This window comes from Echeneis naucrates, chromosome 24 (genome assembly GCF_900963305.1).
Source record: "Echeneis naucrates chromosome 24, fEcheNa1.1, whole genome shotgun sequence".
NCBI lineage: Eukaryota > Metazoa > Chordata > Actinopteri > Carangiformes > Echeneidae > Echeneis > Echeneis naucrates.
In genome coordinates, this window is record NC_042534.1 from 1,415,319 (window position 1) to 1,438,416 (window position 23,098).

At 46.2% G+C, this 23,098-nt stretch overlaps 1 pseudogene; it reads right to left on the reverse strand.

The window, feature by feature from the left end:
• Nucleotides 1-3,228: 3,228 nt before the first annotated feature.
• LOC115038193 (uncharacterized) overlaps nucleotides 3,229-23,098 on the reverse strand; it is a 51,938-nt pseudogene continuing 32,068 nt past the window's right edge.

Sequence of the window (23,098 nt, forward strand, 5' to 3'; positions counted from 1 at the left end):
TGAGATTATATAAACTGAGAACAGAAGCCGCAGAGACGGAGATTTATGTTCCTGGAGTTCATCATGTTCTGAACACGTTTCCCTTCCTTCAGCGACGGCGGAGGAGAGAGGCCGGAATAAAAAGATCCAAACTGGAAACAAAGCTCCACCACAGAGCACACAGCAGCAGCAACACAACAACAGCAGCAGCAACACAACAGCATCGGTGACACAGCAACACAACAACAGCAGCAACAACACAACAACAGCAACACAACAGCATCGGTGACACAGCAACACAACAACAGCAGCAACAACACAACAACAGTGTCGGTGACACAGCAACACAACAACAGCAGCAGCAACACAACAGCATCGGTGACACAGCAACACAACAACAGCAGCAGCAACACAACAACAGTGTCGGTGACACAGCAACACAACAACAGCATCGGTGACACAGCAACACAACAACAGCAACACAACAGCAGCAGCAGCAACACAACAGCAGCAGCAGCAACACAACAGCATCGGTGACACAGCAACACAACAACAGCAGCAACAACACAACAACAGTGTCGGTGACACAGCAACACAACAACAGCATCGGTGACACAGCAACACAACAACAGCAGCAGCAACACAACAGCAGCAACAGCAACACAACAGCATCGGTGACACAGCAGCAATAGAGGCAACAACACAACAACAGTGTCGGTGACACAGCAACACAACAACAGCAGCAGCAGCAGCAACACAACAGCATCGGTGACACAGCAACACAACAACAGCAGCAGCAACACAACAGCATCGGTGACACAGCAACACAACAGCAGCAGCAACACAACAGCATCGGTGACACAGCAGCAATAGTAGTAGCAACACAACAGCAACAGCAACAGCAACAGCACAATATTAGCAGCAACACAACATTAGCAACAACACAACAAGTACAGTAGTAGCAACACAACAGCAGCATCAATAACACAGCAACATCGGAAACCACACAACAGCAGCATTGTCATTGTCCAAACTGCTACAAACACACAAACAAACACACAAACAGTCTGATGTGTTCACTTGTCTCCGGCTCGGCTCTCACCTGCTGCAGTACCAGCTGCGGCCACAGTCCGGGGAGGCGCTGTTTCCCACCGTCACACTGAACGACAGGAGCTTTAAACGTTTTTATTGTGATAGAAAAAATAAATCACTCAAATGAAGTGAGTCTGATTTTTGGTAATTTCTCAATATTTTTTCTGTAAGATGAAGAAAATAAGAAAATCTACTAAAACATTCTAGTTTTCAGAGGAAATGGCTTCTAATGCTGCCGTTAATCAGTAAATCTGTTGAAAAATCACTAAAGCTGCTGACAGCTGCGCAGCTTTCTCCTCTCACAGGAGCAGAACAACAGCCGTGACAGCGTGAAGGGATTATTTCCTACTCTGGTCTCCTAATCGTCAGGGGTTTAATCAGAAAACAGGACCAGGATCCACTTCCTGTTTGAATGAACCCTGACAGGAGACGCAGAAGGAACAACGGAAGACATCACAGAGCAGTCGAGTTTAAAAGATAGCTGCACCAAGCAAACCATAATCCAAGGAATGGGTTGATTATAGATGGGGAGGGGGTCAAGAGGCCAGCAGGGGAGTTTCCTTTGTTTCATATAGAACGGGAACAGGTCCAACTCTAATCCGGCTCCAGATGCACCCCCACCCTGCTCTGCTCTGCTCGGTCCAGTCCGTCATGTCAGTTTCAAACCAGTTACCCTAAAGTAGGTAAGAAAACAGTCCAACACGGAGTCTGACTTAAACCCCATCCCAAAGGATACATTCCTCCTCTCACAAGGATCTTTTCACACACACATGATGAAATTAGAGGCAACACCATAATTTGGAACAAATGTGCCGTTGTGAAACTGAAAACGGATATCAGCTTCTTTATCTGAGCCAATTTAAAAGAATAAAACAAACGCAGCCACCACAAAGTGAGATTTTAATTTTCATTTTATCTTTTCTTTTGCTGTGTGAATGAATATAACAAATGTCACGCCTGTCTTCTGTCAGCGTTGTGCTTCTGATGCGTTTACAATATCTGAAATTCCTTTTTGTTGGAAGATGGATGAGGTCACTCATTTCTGTCAGCCTGAACATGAAATGACTGATAATCATGATGGAGAGGTTGCTCTGGCAGAGGTATCCCCTCCTCCAATGTCATCGCTCATCGAAAAGTAAATTGACCACAACAATTTTATTATTTCTTGTGTCAGCAGCTTCACACGTATTTAGTTCATCTGGAAATCTGAGAAGTTAGTGGAACGTTGAGGAGGTATTAATGAGTGAGCTGAAGGGTCAATCTGATTCTGCAGGACTCCACGCTGAATCTCACCTCCTTTTCTTCACGAGCTTGGAGCTTTCAGTGCCAAACTCCCCGAAAAATCCCCCGAGCAGCAGCCGACTCTCTGACCTCACACACAACTCTTCTGCTTTCCAAACCGCAGATATTTATCCAAATAAAAATTCATTTCAGGTGTGAAACATGTGGAATGTCATTGTCTGGTTTCCCTCCACGGACCTCTGGCACATGCAGAGCGCACCCTGTGTTTAGTGAATTAACTTCTTTACCACATGCTGAAGTTTACATATCCAGTCACAACACTGTTGCGGTGGAGAGAAAGGTGGGAAACCACAGCCGGAGGATTGGCTCCATGTGCGACTGATGTGAGCTCGGAGTTATAAAAGCATTTAGAATAATTTGGCTGAAGAGGTGAAATGTGCACAAAAAGACAAGGCAGGAAGTCTGACTATTTCTTAAAAGCCAAAGTATCTGCTGGAAATGAAAATGAATAAAAAAAATCACACAATAACTTGAAAAAAGTCTTGAAAGAAAAATAAAAGTAAGTCATGTTTCTGTTTGACTTTTAGACAAACAGAAACAGAACCGGTTTTATTTTCGGAGCTGTTGTGATCATTTCATAAACTCTCTCCTCTCAGGGGGGAGCTCATCTGGTGACCCACATTGGAATAATCTGGCTCGACACGCTGGGAGATCTCACAGGTTGAGGGTTGGAAAGAAGTGATGCGTTCAGGGCAGCACAGTCATATGAAATGAGTCCTTCAATAGCTGGGACAGAAGCAGCTTTGTGAGTCTGGACAAACTGAGCTTTAAAATAAAAGGTGGCTGGCTGACACGTTTTCAGAGCCTGAGTCTGTTTGACCGTCCTGTTGGAGAAAAGAAGGCGTACAGCTTCATGTAATTCGCTTTAATGTAAAGATGGTGAAGTGACACTCCGGATAATAACATCACTTACAAACCATGCGAGACAAAAACAACATCGCTGGGTGCAGAAAAGTGTTTACATAACAATAAAAACAACGAAAGCCACGATCAATTACAATCCTCATCGGAAAAATCTGCATTTGGTACAATATTCATCGACTACGTAAAGTTCAGAGTTACTATTTAATATTTAAATTAATTGAAACTGTACACAGGACAAAAGAGGAAAGTGAAAGACAGACAGATGGCGATCCGTTCCTCGTGATGGTGTCTGGACTGAAGGACCCGTCGTGTGATTGTGTGTCTCTGTGAGATTGAACAGATTTATCACTCAGGTCTGGCCTCGGAGTTTAAATCAGAAGCAGCCGAAGCTTTTCCATTAAAGGTGACGTCATTTTCAGATCTGAGTGGTGACTGACGGTTTGTGTTGAGCTGCCAGAGATTCAGGCAGAAAAATGCCAAACCGTAAATTTCAGCGTCGTTGGAGTAAATCTATGATGGGAGTGATGGGACACCACAGGGAGGACAATGGGACAACCTTCTGTTTCTGAGGGCTTGTGGTTGCGTCGATGATTACTGCTCTGAAATTACTAAAAACTGAATTTACCATTTTCTCTTTGGACAGATAAGTTTGTGTTTTTAGGCTACGATGTCACAGTGAAGTTTCATCTGATTAAAAAAATGTCATTATTTAATCGTAATCGACATATGTGTTGTGTTGTTAGTGTCCGAATTTGTGTTCTGTAATTTCACAGAGACCGGATGACTTCATCCTCGATACCAAAACAAACTCATCAGATAAATATCAGCATGAAGACGTCTGACAAAGGCGGCAGCGATCTGGCCTTCCCTCTGGACCAAACCCAACTCTGCGCTGACAGAAGCAACCAGCTGGACACGATGTCACCATCAGTATTTACAGAGGACACCGAACACACATGCACAAAAGGGCAGTTTTAACAAACATCACAGTATTAAAAAAACAAACGCTCCCCCGGTCGGGCAGCCAGGTCAGCCGATTCTGTCATTTGATATGATACAGTAGAATGGCAGTGAGGTTCTCTCCAGCAGACCTCAGACTCACTGTGGTCTCCTGATTATGAGTTCTCGGGTTTCCCTCTGAAATTTCATCACGAACTAGCAGGCAGTGTTGAGAAGGCTCTGGATGGATCCTTGCAGCTACTATTCACGCAGCTTCACCTCATTCTGCACACGCTGCTACGTCAGTTCAGTCAGTTCTGATCAATCAAAAGACGGGAAGACATGCAGACGCTCCAGAGGACAGAGCGAGAGAGAGCTTTGGTCGGGTCTCTCAGACTGGAGGTACAAGCTTCAAGGTGTGTCCCTCCTTTCTGGCGCAGAGCTCCAGGGCCTGGAGAGTTTACATAACAGAGCGGATACTCCAGCTCTGATGGAGTTCCCATATGCTGGAAGGAGTTCCGTTGACATGCTGTGAGATCTGGAACGTTGGACAGGAATTCTGCGATGCTGCTAGGTGGTCGACGCCGCTGGAGACAACAAAAGGCAGGAGGGTTCTCGAGCTCTGCTTGGAGGTATTCCAAACATGTGAAGGCCTAGATATCACCGTGGGAAGAATCATGATGGCGTTTGTATCGAAGCCTCTCCTGTGTTTAACACATCTGGGGAGGGGAAGGGGAGGTGGGGGGGTGGCAGCTCTAGAACCGGGTGCTGTGGGCGAAGCTGTCGGACATGATGATGTTCTTGTAGAAGTTGTCGGAGTGCGTGGAGCAGTAATCCCTCACTTTATCAATCATCTGGCTGACGGGGAGGATGGAGGACGAGGAGGACGAAGAGTTGGCCTCCACCTCCGACGAGGACAAAGACGAGGAGACGCACTTTGGGCCGGTCTGGTTGGAGTAACATTTATCTGGAGCCGGGAAGCCAAGAAACAAGGACACACAACAATTACACCACATTAACACAATAATCATTGAATTATTACAGCCTAAGTGTGATGAGTCAAATAAGACACGTCAACACTCATTAGTGTTAGTGTAGTAGAGGCATTCAAACACAGTTATGTTTGCACAGCACGGTTTGAATAAAGCAGGAACTCGGTGTGAGCGAGGTCAAACTGGAGGCAAAGAGGTGAAATAATATCTGCCACCGCTGCTTTAACCCAAACAATCCATGTGTGAGAATATCAGAGAGGGGTCCTGATATCTGACTGAAGAAAAGCTTGGGCAGCTTTTAACACCTTTTACTGGCACAACCTCAAAACTAAAGAAAATCACCCGAGGCCTCCGGTCGGCGCTTAAACAGGACGGCATCCGACATCTACCAAAGCGCTGAAGGTTGGGCTGTGCTGGTTCAAAGCTGCAGAGGCCACCGGGACACGCGTCAGATACAACTGCTCCATTAGCAGCTGCCAGGCCTGGGCTTATTATTTTTTTCTGTTGAAAATGTTCAAAGGATTTACAAGCTAACAGTTAATACAACCAAGCTGAGCGCAGCCGCAGTAAATCTGCCCTGTTTGTTTCCAAGGCCACTTTTTAATACCTGACCTCCGAGATCTATATCGTTACGCTGCAGTGTTGTTTCGTGGATTCATATATATTTTGGTTTCACTTCAGAGAAGAAGACGGGAAGCATTACAGTAAGGGGCATGGTTCAATTATCATTTGGTGTTGTACCGTGGAGCAGCTGAACAGCTCTGTTTAAAATAAACGGCTGTAAAAACCATAATTGACCAACTTTGCCGACTGCGTCATTCACAGCGAAACGATTCTCACGTCTGCTTCCAGCTCTGTGCGGCGCGCTGCTCTTTCATCTCTTTACATTTTGATTTTAATGAATGTGCACCTTAAACTCGACACTTCAGGCTCATTGAACTTTACTGGGAACGAGGAACGGATGTGGCTGCCGCACTGAGGGCCGATGTTGTGTCTTTGAGCTGACGCACAACGCACAACAAGTCAGTCAGATTCCACATAGACGCTGCTTCATATCAGTCTGCTGCGTTTTACGGAGCGGAAACAGCTGCAGAGGATTTTGTTGCACTGTCTCTTTTCAACTAGATGAATTTGTAGCAGACTTATCTTTGGTGTCTTCCTCAGCGAAGGGTCAAAGGGAACACGTTCTTCTGGAGAAAATAAATATTAGGAAGTCTGGTTCAGGTGCTGCAGCTGGGAATTTGGAGAATCTGGTGTGCAGCAATAATTTTGTCTCCACCTTTAAATGTCAACCTAAATTTTACAGTTATGTTGTTTTCATCAAACTGTGGTTGCTATCTGGACCGCAGCGAGCAGCCTATGGGAATGGGAATGTTTTCAGGGGGAAAGCGGGCCGACGCAGGCCAAATCAAGCACATACTGTTGGCGGTGCGGCTCTCTGCTGCCATTAAAATGTAAAACGTTAGGAGATGATTTAAACTTCATCTGAATCGAATTCATCCTTGGAACAGCAGAAGCACTTCACTTCTCCGTCCGCTGCCAAACTAAACTAAACAGGGATGAAGCTGTCATGCTGTTGTGCGGGGTCAGGAGGTAGTTGGGTGCTGGCGTCGGCCGCCGCCCTGACTTCACGCACTCTGACGTCGACCGAGCGAGGCGGCAGAGCTGATTACACCCCCGGCTCCACGCAGCAATGTTGAATCCGAGCCGATCCGCCAAATTTGACTTAAAAAATTTCCTGTTTAATCCCAAGATGGGTGAAAGTTTCTCGAGGGTGCACTTCGGGACAGAGATGGAACCTGAGGGAGGTGGTGGTGATGGGGGGGGGGCGGTCAGGGTCACAGCGGAGACCTCTGGTTATGTTGGATGAATCCTCTGAGCTCAAACATCTGGAAACTATAGAATGAGCGTGATGCTGCTCAGCGGCCTCAGACAGCAGGAGCACAGTCCTGTTCATTCTTACCTTCTTTTTAAAAAGCTAACTGAGTTGAGTTCAGATTCCAAAATCTCGATTAGTACCAACGCAGATCTACCAAACTAGATTTGTTAGTTTCTAACTTTCAATAATGTTGTACTTTCTGTGTGACAACACACGACGTGAAACACGTCGGCTTAGTTTTTGGTTACAGCAGAAGGTATACCTGCCAAAGTATGTTGAGTTTTTCTTTCTTCTGTCGAACACTGAGGTCAGAGAAATCTAAATGTTTTCTTTTCGCTCTCATGTTCCTGCTGTAGATTACAGCCAAAGAAAAAATATATCCTAAACTGACACTGTTTGATGAAACTGGCGATTTCTAGATGACATGATGAACTTCCTTCTGAAGCCTGTGGGAAAATGTCCCCACCTCTCCACTGATTTCAATTCTCACAGCTAAATAAAGTACTGTGAGGTGGACTCGTCACTAAGAAGCTCTGAAATGTTGCCCCTCCTCCCCAGCTGGTGTTGGCTATTTCCTACAAACGGATATAAATGAAAAAATGAAAAGACTTGGTTCTTTAAAGCGCTCTCAGGTGAAGGGCTTTTCCACCTCTGAACATGATGTTGAACGCCTTCCTGGTTTAAAACTGAAACAGCTGACTGCGTCCTCCACCATCACACTTCAGCACACAGCCGGCTACATTAAAACTCATAAGTGCATCAACTGATTTATTGATCTGGTCCCGTTGTGTAACCTTTCTATTCTCTCTCATTCATCATGACGAACTCTGAACGCCAGCAGATCACTTTCCTCCTCTTGGTCATTGATGAAGTTCGGCCAAATGCTCAATTTAAGTCTCTACACAATCAAACGCTTAAGCTCGTCTGACATTCGTTAAATTTGTGCTTTCTGTTTCACCCGACAGCCAGCCAGGAAAAAGGATTTCTGTTTTATGCCTGTTTTTTCTACTCAGCTCAGTTAAATTGTTTTTTTGCATTTAGGGGGAAAAAGTTTCACGAAAAAAACAGTCAGGACGGTGAAGACAGGAGATTCATTCTCCTCCAAAACACGCCGAAGGACTCTGATTGACCAGCATTTAAGGATCTGCAAGCCATTATTGGTCTGGACGTTGAAGGCAATCTGACGAGGCTGCTGCAGGAAGGCTCGAGCATCCTGCCAGCTCTGTAAAAGGTCCTTCATTCATTCATTCTTGGAGACAAATCCTGTAATTTCCTGATGAGTTTCACATTCTGGACCGCTGCTCTTAAACACGACGTACATTCTAATGCCAGCTTTTCCTCCTATAGAGCAGATCTGGTAACAGGAAACTTCCTTTCACAGGAGAATGTCAGCTGCCTGATGCCGGACTCATCCAGGAGATCTACATGAGCTATTTTCACGGCCTTCCTGATAAATGAGGCAACGAATTCCAAAGCTGTAAGTGCTGCATTAGTTTAAACGCTGAATTTCTCTGGCAGTGGCGTCTCCGATATCCCCACCAAGCAACAGGATGTGTTTCCTGTAGGAATGTTCTCACTCAGAAAGCCTCAAAATTCCTTGGACAGCAGAGTGAAAAGTCGGACCATGCCAAGAGAAATGCAAATAAAACGCAAACCCCCGTCACACACGGAGCAGGGCATCTGTGCGATCCCGAGTCGGAGGCGACAACACCTACGTTTCTGTGTCTCGTTGGCACGCGGCTGTAAACTACCGTTTCATGAAGCCTTCAGTCGTGACATCTGATTGACTGCGTTTCTCAAAGCAGCTGCTCCAGAGCCGCCTGGAGCCTTTTTCTGTTTGTTGTGGTCCAAAATGCTGGAGCTTGTGGAGGGGAATAATAATAATAATAATAATAATTATAATAATGATGATGATGATGATGGAAAGATGGCAGACGGAAAGGTGGTTCTTTAGAATTCAAAGGAAAGTGGGAGAAATGAGATGTGCAGGAAGGAAACGACAGAATTTATCGGCTACATTTTCTAAATAAATAAACACAATACTGGAGAAAATGAATGAAACATTAGAGCGTTTGATTTGAAACTGTGGGCAGCACGGCGGCGTAGTGGTTAGTGCTGTTGGCACCGGCCTGGGGCCTCCACAGACATCCTGTTTGGGCTCATTGGTGACTCTAAACTGTAGGTCTGTTCAGGGTGAGCTGGGATTGGCTCCAGAACCACACGTGACCCGGAAACAGATCAGAGGTAGAAGATGAATGAATGAACTTTACACTGTCAGAAAAACGAAGAAGGAAGAATCTGATAAAAAACAATCCGAAAAAGTCCAAAAAAACCTGCTGTAATGGATTAACCGTTATTTCTATTACACAAGATCTCCAAGAAAATTTGATCAAGAGGAGTTTTCCCCTAAAAACCAAACATCAAAGTGACACTTTCTGTCGCTGTGACTTTTCAATCGAAGTTAAAATATTTTAGAAGAAAAAGAACATATTGGTGGAAATCTCTATCCAACCAGATAATTTCCATTATGATCGCCATTAGAAAGAACCAGCATGCTTTAAACTAAAGCTACTAAACCAACAGTACAAACTATAAAAAGAAATCAGCTGTAGAGCTGGAAATGTTCACAGTTTACAGCCCGGGACAAAAACGCCGACAAAACGCTGCGGTTGGTTTCATCCTTCATGATACGTAGCACAGGCCGTGAATTTTTATTTCACTCATCTGTTTACATTTAGGTTTAAAGTTGTGTCTGTAGAAGTGGCAGAGCCGCGAACGCCGAGCTTCAGAACCTGCGGTGGACACTCTCAGGTACAGATTTCTGCTCTGGCTGCAGCTGCGTCCATCTGAGCCTTTAAGGTCTCATTAGAATAAAACCAAATCATAAAGCAACGTGGAGCAGACCCTGGAAAACACATGGGTAACGCTGTAAAACCAAAATAAATCACATAACCTGGACTGAAGCCAAAAGAGGCCCAAAGACGCACATAACTGAAAAACCTTCGGCTGTTTTATGAGTAAACACACTGAGAGACACACGTCTCAGAAACCAATGACTTCCTTTTGACAGGTTGTGATTTACAGATCAGGTCTGTTTCAAACTGTTCTCTCTGGAGCTGAAAAAAAAAAGAAAGAACATATACATTCTTTGGCTTTTCATATTTACAGACAGCAAAAGCCAAGTTCCTTCGTCTGTTAATTGTCTTCAGCGTTCCCTCTTTAATGGAAATCATGTTTTGGTCCCACAGATGTAGTTTTACTTTGCTGAAACGCTGAAACATACCTTCTGCATCAGAGGACGCATTAACAGTCTGCAGAGCTGCAGGACAGCTGGGAGGTAACCAGTTTCTCAATCTCTGTTTTCTATGGATTGACTTTTGTTTTTGCCACATAAATCTTTCTTTACATCGGGAAGCCTCCTTGCTACATTTTACCGTCCCAGCTGTTTTTTTAAATGGACTCGAGCTTCTTCCAGATCTGTTGCTGACTTTGTAATAGATTCAAAAGTCTCTCGGTAAAACTGGGAGGTTTGAACGTCTGGATCGATTATTCATTCATTCATTCATCTGTTTTCTGGCTGCCGGTGTATGCAGGTGTAACCCAAATGGGTTTGTTGCAGGAAAATTAGAAGTTCTTCATTTGTGTCCTAATCTTTTTCTCCTCCTGTTCTTTATGTCTTCGGGCCGGAGAATGAAAACTGAAGGTGAGCGGAGGGAAGAATTGAAGGGCAGGTTAACGGACAGCAGTGTTTTTCTAACATAAAGAACTCTTTGAAACGAAACAGAAATGTGCTCTACCTGATGAGGGGGGTTTGTGTTTCCAACGTGGACTGATGCTGTTACTGTCACACATTAAAAAATTGTAGCTGTAGGTGTTTTTTGGAGCGAAGAGCTGGTTTCTCTGTAGTTTGGAGCACAGATGTTCCACCTAACTACAGTCAGAGAACGAGCTTCGGCAATCTGGGACTTTATTATTCTTTATATCATGTAATATTTTGACTCTGAACTCGGGCCAGCTCCATCATCCACATTTGGTGTTCATCGGAGTGAGCAATCCCAAATTATTACATCTGTTACTCAGCTCTGATCCAGAATCCAGACAAGTCACGGTTAAATGAGGCAGATGTTAGCGTGGATGCAGCCTGGTGGGGCGTGTTTGTTTCTGCACCCTGGGGCACTCTGGGCGGGCGGGTGGACTGTCCCCCCCCCCTGCTCAGTGTGTCTCAGGCTGGGAGCAAGATGGCGTGAATGTGTATGACATCACAGTGACCGGCCAATCACAACACACAGCGGCTGCCTTCCCAAAACGTCTGCCGGGCAAAGTTTTGTTTCAGATTCAGTTTCTTCCTTTTTTTTTTTTTTTTTTCGTGCCAATCAATCAAATTCAACTTCTGGATCCACTTGACCGCGAGCATTTTGGGAAACGCAGAGCGGATCACATGATGCTGGAAGCAGGAAGTCAATCAGCCAATCAGCTTTAGCTTTACCTCCACTGAATCCTCCACTCCTGCTATTGCTGGGAAGAGGCTCTCTACACCACCAAAACAGAGGATGATACATGAAGAGACATCAGCTGACAGTAACACTGACAAACCTGAGCAATCAGAGGAGGAATCGTGTTTACGTGCAGACTCATCGTTTATTTCAGAGCCGACGGTTCGTTAAAATTTATTAGAAAAGTTCCAGCTCCTCGTAGGAGAATATTTCTCTCTCTTCTTTTGAGTCTTTGTTTTTTATTTTGCCTGGAAGTTGAAACACATTCGACAGCAAAATACAATATAACACATACATTTAAAAAAAGGTGACCCAGCCAAAGTCTACATCACACTCCGGGTGGAGATGGAGGCTCCCCGGGATCGAACACACCACACCCGCCGCATTTTTTTGGTCACATATGTTCCACGTGGCAGCATTCAGTGTTTTATGTTTCCCTGGACAAACTCTAAAACTTTACTTTTGTCTTCTCACACTTTACTTTAAGTTTTTATTCATGTCATTATGGGAAGTTTTTTTTTAAACTGTGTTCACAATTTTCTTACAGCGAGCTCGTTAACAGTAAAAGCGGTGAAGGCGGCACAGAATATTCTGCAGTCTGCATGTAATCATGTTATGACACACCGCGGGGGTTTTCTTCCTTTCTTCTTTTATTAATTTACGTTTAAAGAGTGGAATCTTGTTGGAAACACGACAGAAACAGGCTGATTTGTGTTCCGGTGAATAAGAGAGAACAAGGTTTGCTTTGGGAACATGTATTAATACAGCTATAGTAAATTAGAGCGCACATGTGTTTTCCTTTGAGGATAATCATCTGTCCCCTCGCCTCCCCATTTCTCCGGTTGTCTCACCTGTGTTACTGTGCCGTTTGGTGAAGGGGTTGAGCGTGGCTTTGGCCTTGGACGTCCAGTTGGCGGTGCTGGAGCCGAAGGAGCTGGAGGACAGAGACTTTCCCAGGTTGTCCGAGCTCACCTTCTTTGTGTTGTTGGTGGCCGTTTTACTCCAATCTGCAACGAGACAAACGCACAAATGATCGGAGGGTAGCTTCTGACCGGTCCCCTGCCCGACGCCATCGATGACAGCGATCGGAACAGATCTCCCCTCCTGTCGATGCGGCTAGAACTTCTTCCATGTGACGTGTTAGATCCTCTGCAGATTCTCATTAATCTGATGCAACCTTATGCAATTAGCAGCTGTTTTTCTGCGACGACAACACGAGCAGATTTCATCCAAATGATAAATGATGGCGAGGCTCAGAGGAGGAATCAGAGGATGAGCTCTGTTGGCCGGGTTCATCCTCTGGAGACCAAACGTGCCTATAAACCTACAGAAGTGAAGATTAAATGAAAATAATTCACAGGAGTGAAACATGCCCCGATCAAAGCCCCAGGAATTCACTCCTCTGAGAAACGGAAGAACGTGGGGATTGAGCTGTGCATTTGATGAGCTTGGTTTCCACGTCGTTTCACACAACAATTAACTTGGAATTTTTGGTATGAAGACAGACGATCAGATACGTCTGCGAGCTGCAGACTCATCTGCCTTCTTTAGATTTGAAATGGCAGCAGGTCAGGACAAGCAGGACTAAACGCACCTGGAGAACCTCCTCATCTTCCTGACGGGACTCGCTTTCATCTTTTTTTATTAGCTGTAAAGCCGAAGGCTTTGCTTTCATATTCCACTAAAATGCCTGTCTTTCTTTTTTAATTTTGCTGTTCTGGGAATCTGGCAGGAGTCCAGGTGAGGGATTTGACCAGACTCTGTGGAGAGACATAAATTAAGCTTTATTGTTCTGTTGTGAAGCGTCGAGCTCGGCAGAGACAGACCGACAGGAAGACAGACAGACAGACGGAGGGAGGGAGGACAGACAGATACCTGAGTTGTCTGACAGCTTGAATCGGCCGCAGCAGAGGTATCTCCTCCACTGCTTCTGGACATTTTCCTTCAAAGCGCAGTGGAAGATGAAGATGAAGAGACCTGCAGAAAAAGTTAAAGGATGTTGGAGAGTTTGAGATAGTAAATTATCCCCAAAGTAGTTTGTGATAGAAAACAGACGCTCCATAAAAGTGTGTTTGAAAGATAGAGACAAAGCTGAAGAGCCAGAAAACCTGCATTACAGGACTTGATTGACAGTCACATTTTATTGAATTCTATGGGAAAATGTCCCTCCTCCTCCTCAGCAAACATTTTCCTGATGAATTTATGCTCTCAGTCTGAAATACGACATGATGTTCATTTTTAAACAAAGCTCTGTTTAGAGGGAAACAGACTGAAGTCCTGCTGTTTGGTCTGATCTAGGTCCTGGTCCAGGTCCAGGTCTGGGTCTGGGTCTGAGGATCAAACACTCTCTATCCTGATATTTTATGATCTTTATCCTGTCCGTCCAGATGCAGGTTCTGGACGAGGTTGGAGAGCTGATCCAGCTGTTTCAATGATGAAGTTCTGTTTATGAGTTAAAAGATGTCTGGGAGGGAAATTAATGAATAGATATTTAAATGGTTACATTACAGCAACAGTCAATCAGGAAAAATTCTGACTTTTCTCAGAAAGCGTTTAAAAATGATGCCTGATTTTAACCCGACCTTCAGTTTCACGGGTCACCTGGTCAAAAACCCAGCGGGCAGCGGAAGTTCAGGTTGAGGTCAAAAGACATAAAGACCTCAGAAAACTGAGCTGTGAAAGCTGTCAAGATAAAATACAGGACTCTACTTAGATCTCAAAGATTCCTCCCCTCCTTTCTGTGGCATCTGTGGAAAGTTCAGCTAGATCTGGACCAAGACCTCCTGAGCTCCACAGTGAGGGAGCCGCCCGGCTGTTTTCGTACCTTGCAGTGAATTGAAGATGGTGAAGAGGTAAATGAAGGCCAGAGCGACGGGCCCCCAGGCGAACAGGGCGAAGCCCCAGGTCATGCCCAGCAGGAAGGTGAGGCTGACAACGCTCCGCAGGTTCCGAAGGACCTGGAGCACAACACAACATAAAGGCCTCATTCATTCGGAAGCCTGCAGCCTCACAGAAACTTTAATACGATCCAGATGTGATCCGCACACCTCCTCCCGGAGCGAGCGGTTGGTCCGTTTGCTGTTGCGGCCGCAGATCTGCATCATGACCACGATGAACATGGCCACGTTCAGCAGAAACACCAGACACAAGTACCCGACGCAGATGGTGTAGAACACGACGGGGCTCTTGATCCAACAGCTGAGAGGACGGAGGACACAAACACACACACGACGTGCAACATGATGTGGAGTGAGGAAGACAGCGGAAGAAAATTGAATCAAATGTTGGACGCTGCTGGTCGATCTGACGCTCAGCTGAATAGTTTGCAGTTGAGAACTAATGTGGATGCTGCAAATACTTTTGACTTTGACTTGTTATTACAGCACTCACAAATCTAATCCTCGGCTGATCCGTCTCTGCCGTACTTCTGCAGCCGTAGGAGTTTTTGTCCACGGCCACGACGATCCCAACCAACACGCCGGGGAGACCTGAAACAAATCACAGCGTCAGACTTCCCGTGTCTTCCTTTCTTGATTATTTTTTTTGCCGTTGAGACGCTTATGGATCCTGCTAGCTACAGCTGCTACAGAACAGGATAGTTTTTCTTTCTGAGTCCTGGTGGCACAGAGAAATCAGTCATCCTAATGTCAGCAGGAAATTGAACCTCTTAGAGGAACGTAAACAGAGCTAACGATGACAGATCAGCCACTCACCCCATCCCACGATGCAGAACTTGAGAATGTCATCGGCGTATGTAGGTGTTGAAGACCCTTGACCAGGGCGATTGTACATGTGGATGGACTCCAACCCCATCCAGGTGAAGGTGGTTCAGCAGGAAGTAGTGCAGGAAATGCCACAGACAAGCACAGCCAGTTGGTCTCCAGACTGGCGAGCCAGCCGTCCAACAGGAACACCATGTTCAGAAAGAGCAGGGACGCGCTGAGGTTCATCAGGATCTTCGACGGGTAGTCCCGACGAAGTTTCCTGTCATTAGAAAAGAGTTCAAGACACCCAGAGAGCTTGAGGAGTGACCCAGAAAGGTTTCCTGACATAAACACGTATAGAGACATCCATACGAAGATTTAATGTTTATCTTAAATTCACAGATGACTGATTTCATGGTATCAGCCGTAGGGGGTCAGGACTGCAACATCGGTCAAACCCCATGAAGGAAAACGTGGCACCAATTCCCAACAGAGAAAAAAACAACGCTCTCTGTTTCAGAGCCAAAAAAATAACATAACTTTCTCCAGTGGACATCTGATGGAAACGAAACATGCCCACAGGAAGCTTTTACATTCAAGCATCTGCTCGTCCCTCTGGGTCGCCAGCTGATGGAGGGTGAGGACATTTCACTGGTTCACCTCGGGGTTGAATATTGAGACAAAGTACGTAGGAGTCAACCGGTTAATCTACAGAGTCTCTGTCATCACCTGGAGGGATAGGGTTGCTCTGTTTTTGGTCTCCCTTTAAAGCCGGCCAACGAACGGGACACACCCTTCATTTTTGGTTTCTGTTAAAAATGCGCTGGGATGTGTAGCTGTGGACTAAAGAGGCCAGGCAGCAGCCGTGACATGGCCGGACTCACTCGAAGGCGATGTAGGTAAGCAGCGTGGCCGGCAGAGAAGATGGCAGAGATGCCGCAACCCACGTAGGTGATGAAGGTCAGAATCCTGTTGTTCTTTGGCGTCGAAGTGAGGGCGAAGCTCGGATATGTCCTGGAGGAAAAAGACAGAGCAGGACAAGTTCAACACGTTCCAAGAACAAATGCATCAATACCTAAATGGAAATAAAGCCGTGAAGTAGCTTCAGTGTTTGATTAAAGATTCTCACCCATGAGGATGCCAAACGTGTGTGAGATGGTCACACCAGGCAGACCGTCTTGTTGCTGCTGGGACTCTGCCGACACGCTGCAGCCGTCTCCGTTCCATCCTCCAGCGCTATCTGGTGGAGACACCGAGGAATTACATCAGCATGCTGCTGAAGAACATGCTGCTGAAAGACGTGAATTCATGTGAATTCATGTGAATTCATCCTTTCCTCCTTTGAATAAAATGAAAATACATCCACTTTAGGAAGCGGCGAGCACACCAAGCAAATCATTTCAGAACAAGCTGTGTGACGACCTGGAGGCTCCCCGACGACGAGAGCAGCTTGGATGAAGCTTCCACCGACAGACTGTTTTGCTTTTGCTGTTTTAACTTTTCTCACACTATGAATTTAACGTTAAAAAAAGGTGAGCGGCTCCCTGCAGACGTGTGAACGTTCGCTGAACCTGGAACTGTTGAGGCTGACGTGGTGACAGACTTACTGTCCATGCTGAAGTCCCAGAACACACATACGGGATTCAAGGAGGGCTGCCAGGAAAAGAGGAGAAACAACACGTCAGATTCTGCTTCGTTTTCTTTAACCTCGGAGTTCTCCGACCGCCTCGAATCTCAGAATTGTACTGAAGTTTCCCCTGATGCTGAAAATATCACCCAAACAACAGCCAACTTTTTATGAATTAAAACCTTCAAAGAGATTTTTCTCAGCTGCTGGGAAGCATCACTGGACACCCAAAATAAAAAAAATGTTGTATGAACACATGGTGGATGCTGCTCTGTCAGCATCTTTCAGATTTAGATTTATTTATTTGTCTTTAACATCTGACTCAGTCTGACAAATGAATATCAAAGCGGAGCCAAAACATCCCTCAAACTTCTGGTTTCAGACAAACTGCAGGTAAACGTCCGTACCTGTTCAGACAGGTGAGCAATCTCGATCTTCACCGGCTCCGTCAGGCCGCTGATGGAGAAGTTCCCCACGCTGCTGGCCACGACGTAGCTGTTCAGAGAGCGACCGCCCTGCTCTTTCTGCAAACGACGACAACCAATCAGTGAGGAGCTGTTTTTAGGCAGTTTGTCAGCGTTAGAACAGGAAGATCCGAGCACACCGCACTGACCGGGAACAGGTTGGTGGCTGCTGAAGAACATGAAGTTGATCCTGGAGAGGACAATCTGTCGGCGTCGCTCAGGGAGACGTTGGACAGCAGAGAGGAGGGGAGGGTGACCTGAGCTACGGGTTAGCTGTCATCGATTCAAAGTCAATCTGACGGAGGGGGAAAGACAATCGACGGGTCAGAGTGAGATCAGGGAGACAGCAAACACCCCCGAGAGGAGGAGGACGGTTACCTGAGGGTCGGTGGTGTTCGGCGGGATGAAGGCGCTGAAGGACATCCCGCTGAATGCCGTGGCGTTGTTGGCCATGATCCCCAAAGCCAGGTTCCTGGAGGTGATTTTGAGGGATGGGCCGTCAAACTCGATCTTCTGAACCAGCTCATCTACGGCCTTCAGAGCTCTGAGAGAGGGAGACAGAAAAACCAGGATCTGACTGCTCATGCAGAGGTGGACGGCGTCACAGCAGATCAAAGGATTGAAAGGACGGCGGATCGTGATCGTACTTCTCTGACGACGTCACCAGCGCCGTCTCAGAGCTGGTCATGACGTTGGAGATGATGGTGACGACGGTTTTGGCCAACGAGCTGTTGATCTTGGCCACGGTCACCAGCTCCTGCACCTTCGTCACCACTTGGGACACCTGGGAGGGGAGAGAGGAGGGCGTTTATTCTCCGTTGGAGCTCCTCCAGTCTGTTCAGTCTACACTGAGAAGCTCGGACTCCCACCATGACGTCGTTCAGTTTGGCGTCAGTGATGCCGGCGAGCTGCACCGCCACCTCAGCCGCGTTCTCTGCACAACAAAAACACAGAACGCACACATTTATTCATCTGTGCTTCGACCTTTTCAGCCATGATTATCTTGTCTCAGAGCCTGATTGGCGGATGGACTCACCCGCTGAAACCTTGATGTCGTCGATACTTTTGCAGCTATCGTTGTCTGGACGGGACCAGTAGGAGGAGTAGTTCTGTGGACTGATCAGACTGTCGAAGAGAGAGAAGTTTTTAGATTTTAGATTTAGTTCTCAGGCTGTCCGTCCCCGAGGCCGGTCAGTAAAGTCCTCCTGCAGCTTTTGCAGGTCAAAGGTCGCCGTGCTTTATTAAACAAAGTTTGAGCAGAACATCTCAATAAAAAGTCTTCATATTTGGCACAAACCATGAATGGACCGATTCAGATCAGAGACTTTTCCAAAAAATGAAATTATAAGAAGATTTCACACAAATGGTGAATAATTTCTATGGCCGTGGATAAAAGAGGGATGTTCTCTGAAACTGCTCTGAGTGGTGGACCGATACATGATTTTACAGAAAAGAAAGATCTGGTCAAGACAAACGCCAGACTGATGACTGTGATGGACGTCGGTCTCTGAATCTGCAGAGCCAGCAGGAGCGTCGGTGTGTTAACACCTGAAATGATCCAGGTTTATTTACCCTGAACGGTGAACTGCCAATTACAACAGATACACATAATAACTTTCAGGCACAGCCAACCCCCCGAAAAATAAACCGTACAGATCTCAGGGGAGGCTGAACCCATCGGCAGCTCCTCAGAATATCCTCTGACCACATCAGAACCATTCCCCTGAAAAGAATTCAAGAATTCGAAGCGTCCTCGTCTTCGCACGCTCACCTCATTCATAACTGTCCCAAAAAACATCCCTCGTTTTTGTTCCCCCCTTTCAGAGCTGCTGTCTGTCTGTCTGCCTACCTCTGATGTTCATGGAAGTGATTCAGATTAATTAGAACTGATATAACTCTGCAGACGAAACGATTTGGCCATCGTGAGTCACTGAGGGAAGAAACGTTTCATGTCTAAGGTGAATTAATGAAACTCATTATAACTTCAGAAGGGAAGAGGCTGTTTATTAGATGAATTCATCAAGAGCAGACTTTGAAGATTTGGTTTGTTTTCAGGCATTGAACTTTGTGAGCAGCAGAACGTTGTGTGTCTGTGTGTGTCTGTGTGTGTGTTACCAGGTCCTGGACACGCTCTTGTCCTTGTAGGGGAAGCAGGGCAGGTACTGGGTGACGGTGGGTCTGGTCTCAGGCCAGGGGTAGTGAAGAAGATCCTCCTTCGGACAGTTTTCTGTCAGGAGAGGACACGACAACAACGATAAATGAGAGAGAGACGAGACGACGAAGAAATCTCAAGACACGATAAAACCTAAAACTGAAATCAGATGAAAGCAATAAAATTTAATGAATAAATTCTGCAAATTAGGAGGAAACTGAATTAAAAACATCCGTCATATCAGTTTTATATGTAAAATATGAATCATTCGTTTTCATTTCCTCTGGATTGAATCATGCAGGTTCTTACCGACTAGTTTGACATTCCTGATGCTGATTTGCAGTCCGGATCCCGTCGGTCCTTCTTTCTCGTGCAGCTTTGCAGAAACTGCAGTTTCACTCAGACTCTCATTGGCGATGTAATTATAACTCAGCAGGGCCAAACCGGAATATCTGCAGATGAAGCAAAGCAGCTGAAAAAGTGGAGTCGAGGTAAAACAACAGCTTTGAGACAGAAAGTTACCTTATCACTTGGTCTTCCATGTTTTCCTCAAGCTGGAGACTGAAGAGAGGAAAAGTTAGGAAGGTGAGAGAGCAGCTGTGACGATTCATTTCAAATCAGCCAGAAAACTGTACCAAGGTTAAAGAGGTTCAGCAGCTTCTCACAGAGGATTTAACACGTGTCACAAACCGATAAAGCCAAGATCACCAGGAAGACATCAGCCGATCACGTCACGCAGTTACAGCCACATTTTCATCGTTTTTCTGACAAGAACGTTTTAAAATCTCACCGCAGATAATTCTATTTGTGATGTTTCCCTTCTTTTCCTGAAGCAGAATAACCAAAGAAAAGTTCCTCTCCTGTGTTTGGGTCGTTTCTGTCTTTGTCTGATCAGGAGTTCTGCTCAGTAATGATGAAAAATCAGCTCCAAATGTCTGATTGTCTTTATTCTGCCAACACAGTAAACTCAGACTGACTTCTCCTCAGAATGAGGGCTCACCGACACGCACACACACAAAAAAAGCTCCTTTGTGTGGTTTTGCCATCTCCAGCTCGTCAGTGTTCGTCTGTGTTACCTGATGTTGTGCACGTAGACCGTGTGGACCCAGTTCTGAACCGTCTGATTCATCTGGAAAAAGAACACAAATGCAATCAATCACTCGAACCCAAAAACAAAACAGCTACAAACAGCTCGTCTTAAATCCTGCTGTGATGATGGTGATTTCATAATCAACACATCTGTGGATTACTGATAAAGGACGGACTCATTGGCAAGCCCACAGCTGTAACCCTTCGGCGGGTTAAAACAGTCCTTAAAGTTGTGGCTCTGAGAGGCCGGACTCGTCTCACCCAGAGCTCCACGGCCTGCTCCACGTCCTCCTGCGGCGGCGCTGCTTCCACGGCGTCCACCACAAAAGAAATCCGGTAGAACAACCTCTCTGCAAACAGAAGTGAGAGGAATGGAGAGGAGAGAAAGAGAAGACAATGCTTCAGCCTCAGTCCGCCACCAGCTGTTACACACATCATGGAGGTGTTTCTTTTCTGTGCCTGGGCCACATAGCAGGAGATGTATGGAGTTAAAAAACCAACACTTCTTCAGAGTCACGCTGCAGCCTGGCGATCCTTCAGCTTTCAGATAAATCTTTCTCAGTTAAAGTAGAAAGAGAGCTGATTTGAAATCATCACTATTTAAAAAAACCCTTTCAGATTTCTCGGATCTCTCAGAGGAGAGACAGTCTGGGCTCAGCTCTCCTGCTATGCTTCACCTCGGCCACTAGGTGTCTGTCCTGGATCTAAAATGTTAGTAAGCACCACTCCATCAGTTCTGGTTGGAGACCCAGCCGGCTGCAGACCGTTTACAGCATCGGGCTGTCTGTTGTTTTGTTTTTGAGCAGGATGTCTCCACCGAGAAGCTGGATGGATTGAAAAAAGAAAGAAAGAAAGAGAAAGAAGAGATCCAGAGGACTGTAACTACTGACAGGACACCTAGACTTCCTCTGATTCCCAACATCACCACAAACCAATCAGCATCCTCCGATACCTGAGGGATACCTCAGGGATCCACCCCATTCACCTGATTGTACCACTACAGGACAGAAAAACAAACAAACAAACAGTACAGACTCTAAGAGCTATCTGTTTCCTACATTTCCAAACCCAACCACCTCAGGGACTAACTTCATCGTGTATTCAGTCTTAAAATCTTCTTTTGTTTCAGTTTTTTCCTCAGAAATCTGTTTGTTAAAGCACCGAAGGGCCAGAAGTCTGTGGACGTTTCCTCAGCAGCTGGGGGGGTTAGTCCTGTTCAGCCACAGGTACACAACAACACAGCAACTGTTGCGTAATAGTTGGAGGCGCAGCCGTCGTTCCTTTTATTGGGCTGAAAGCAGCCGAGCTGAGGAGAACAAACCACTTCATAATTAAAATAAATGGATGTGGAGAGGGGTGTCCAATTACTTTTGGCCTGCAGCGGATATTGCAATAAATAAAGGCTTTAAGACTTAATACAAGTTACTACGGTGAATAAATGACAGTGCATGCTTCTGTCATTTCAGATGTTTCCTATTTTCTACGTCTAGAGTTTTTGGTTACTGCATGACATACTGTTCCCGGCTGACAGTCCACACAGACATGTAAAATGAAAGCGCTGTTTACATTGGCATGGCCACGTGGGTTTGGCAGTTAGAGCCGCCGTTGAGGGTCCACGGTTAGGACGAACCGTGGCCTTTTTGAGGCCGCCATCGCCGCCAGCTGATGTGCTGAGCGCTTTCAGTGGCGCAGCCGGAGAGGAGATCTTTGTGGTGGTAAAACGGTTGTTATTGAGGACTGAAGGTGGGGAAGCGGAGAGGTGGAGGTTTGGGTCGGCGGCTCCATTCATGGGAACCCCGGGGCTCAGATTCTCACTGTGATCCGACACACTTGGACTCGGGATCACAGCAGGAGTAGAAACGGTGAGATCTGACTCTGCTACCGGTCTGTCGTCTGTCACATCCCCCCCCGACGCTTCCGTATTTCCATTTTCCACCAGAGTGACGACGTCCGTCTCCCTCGTGGCGTTTGTCACATCAGAGTCTTTTGAGCCCACCATGAGGTTCTCAGCAGGCCCAAAAATTAAGCTGTGATCTGCCTGATCGATCGGGGAGTCGATGGATGATGTGACGTGAAGGTCAGAAGCACCAGCGGGGGGTCTGAATGGCGTGTGGCTCGACAGGTAGCTGGCCTCAGACGCTTCCATTTCAGCAGGACCAGATTGTGTTTCTGGATTCAGACTTTCACTCAGTGGATGGTCTGCTCCAACATCCGGCTTTTCATCCAGAACAGCGTTCACTGCTGAAGACGCAGCAGAAACATGATCAGCGTCCGCAGATCTGGAGGGACTGGTCGTTTGGCGGCTGCTGGCAAACTCTGGGTGAAGAGGAAGTGATTGGCTGACTGTGACGGACTGACTAACGGGATCATGGCGGGTTTCAGCCACCGCCATGCTGGAAGACACTGCTGGCGTCCAGCTGGAGAGGGGAGGGGGGGACACATTCATGGATTGAAACGTCACGGAAAGTTTAAGGGGGGGTAAAGGAGGCGTGACAGCTGGGAGAGAGAGCGAAGACACAGTC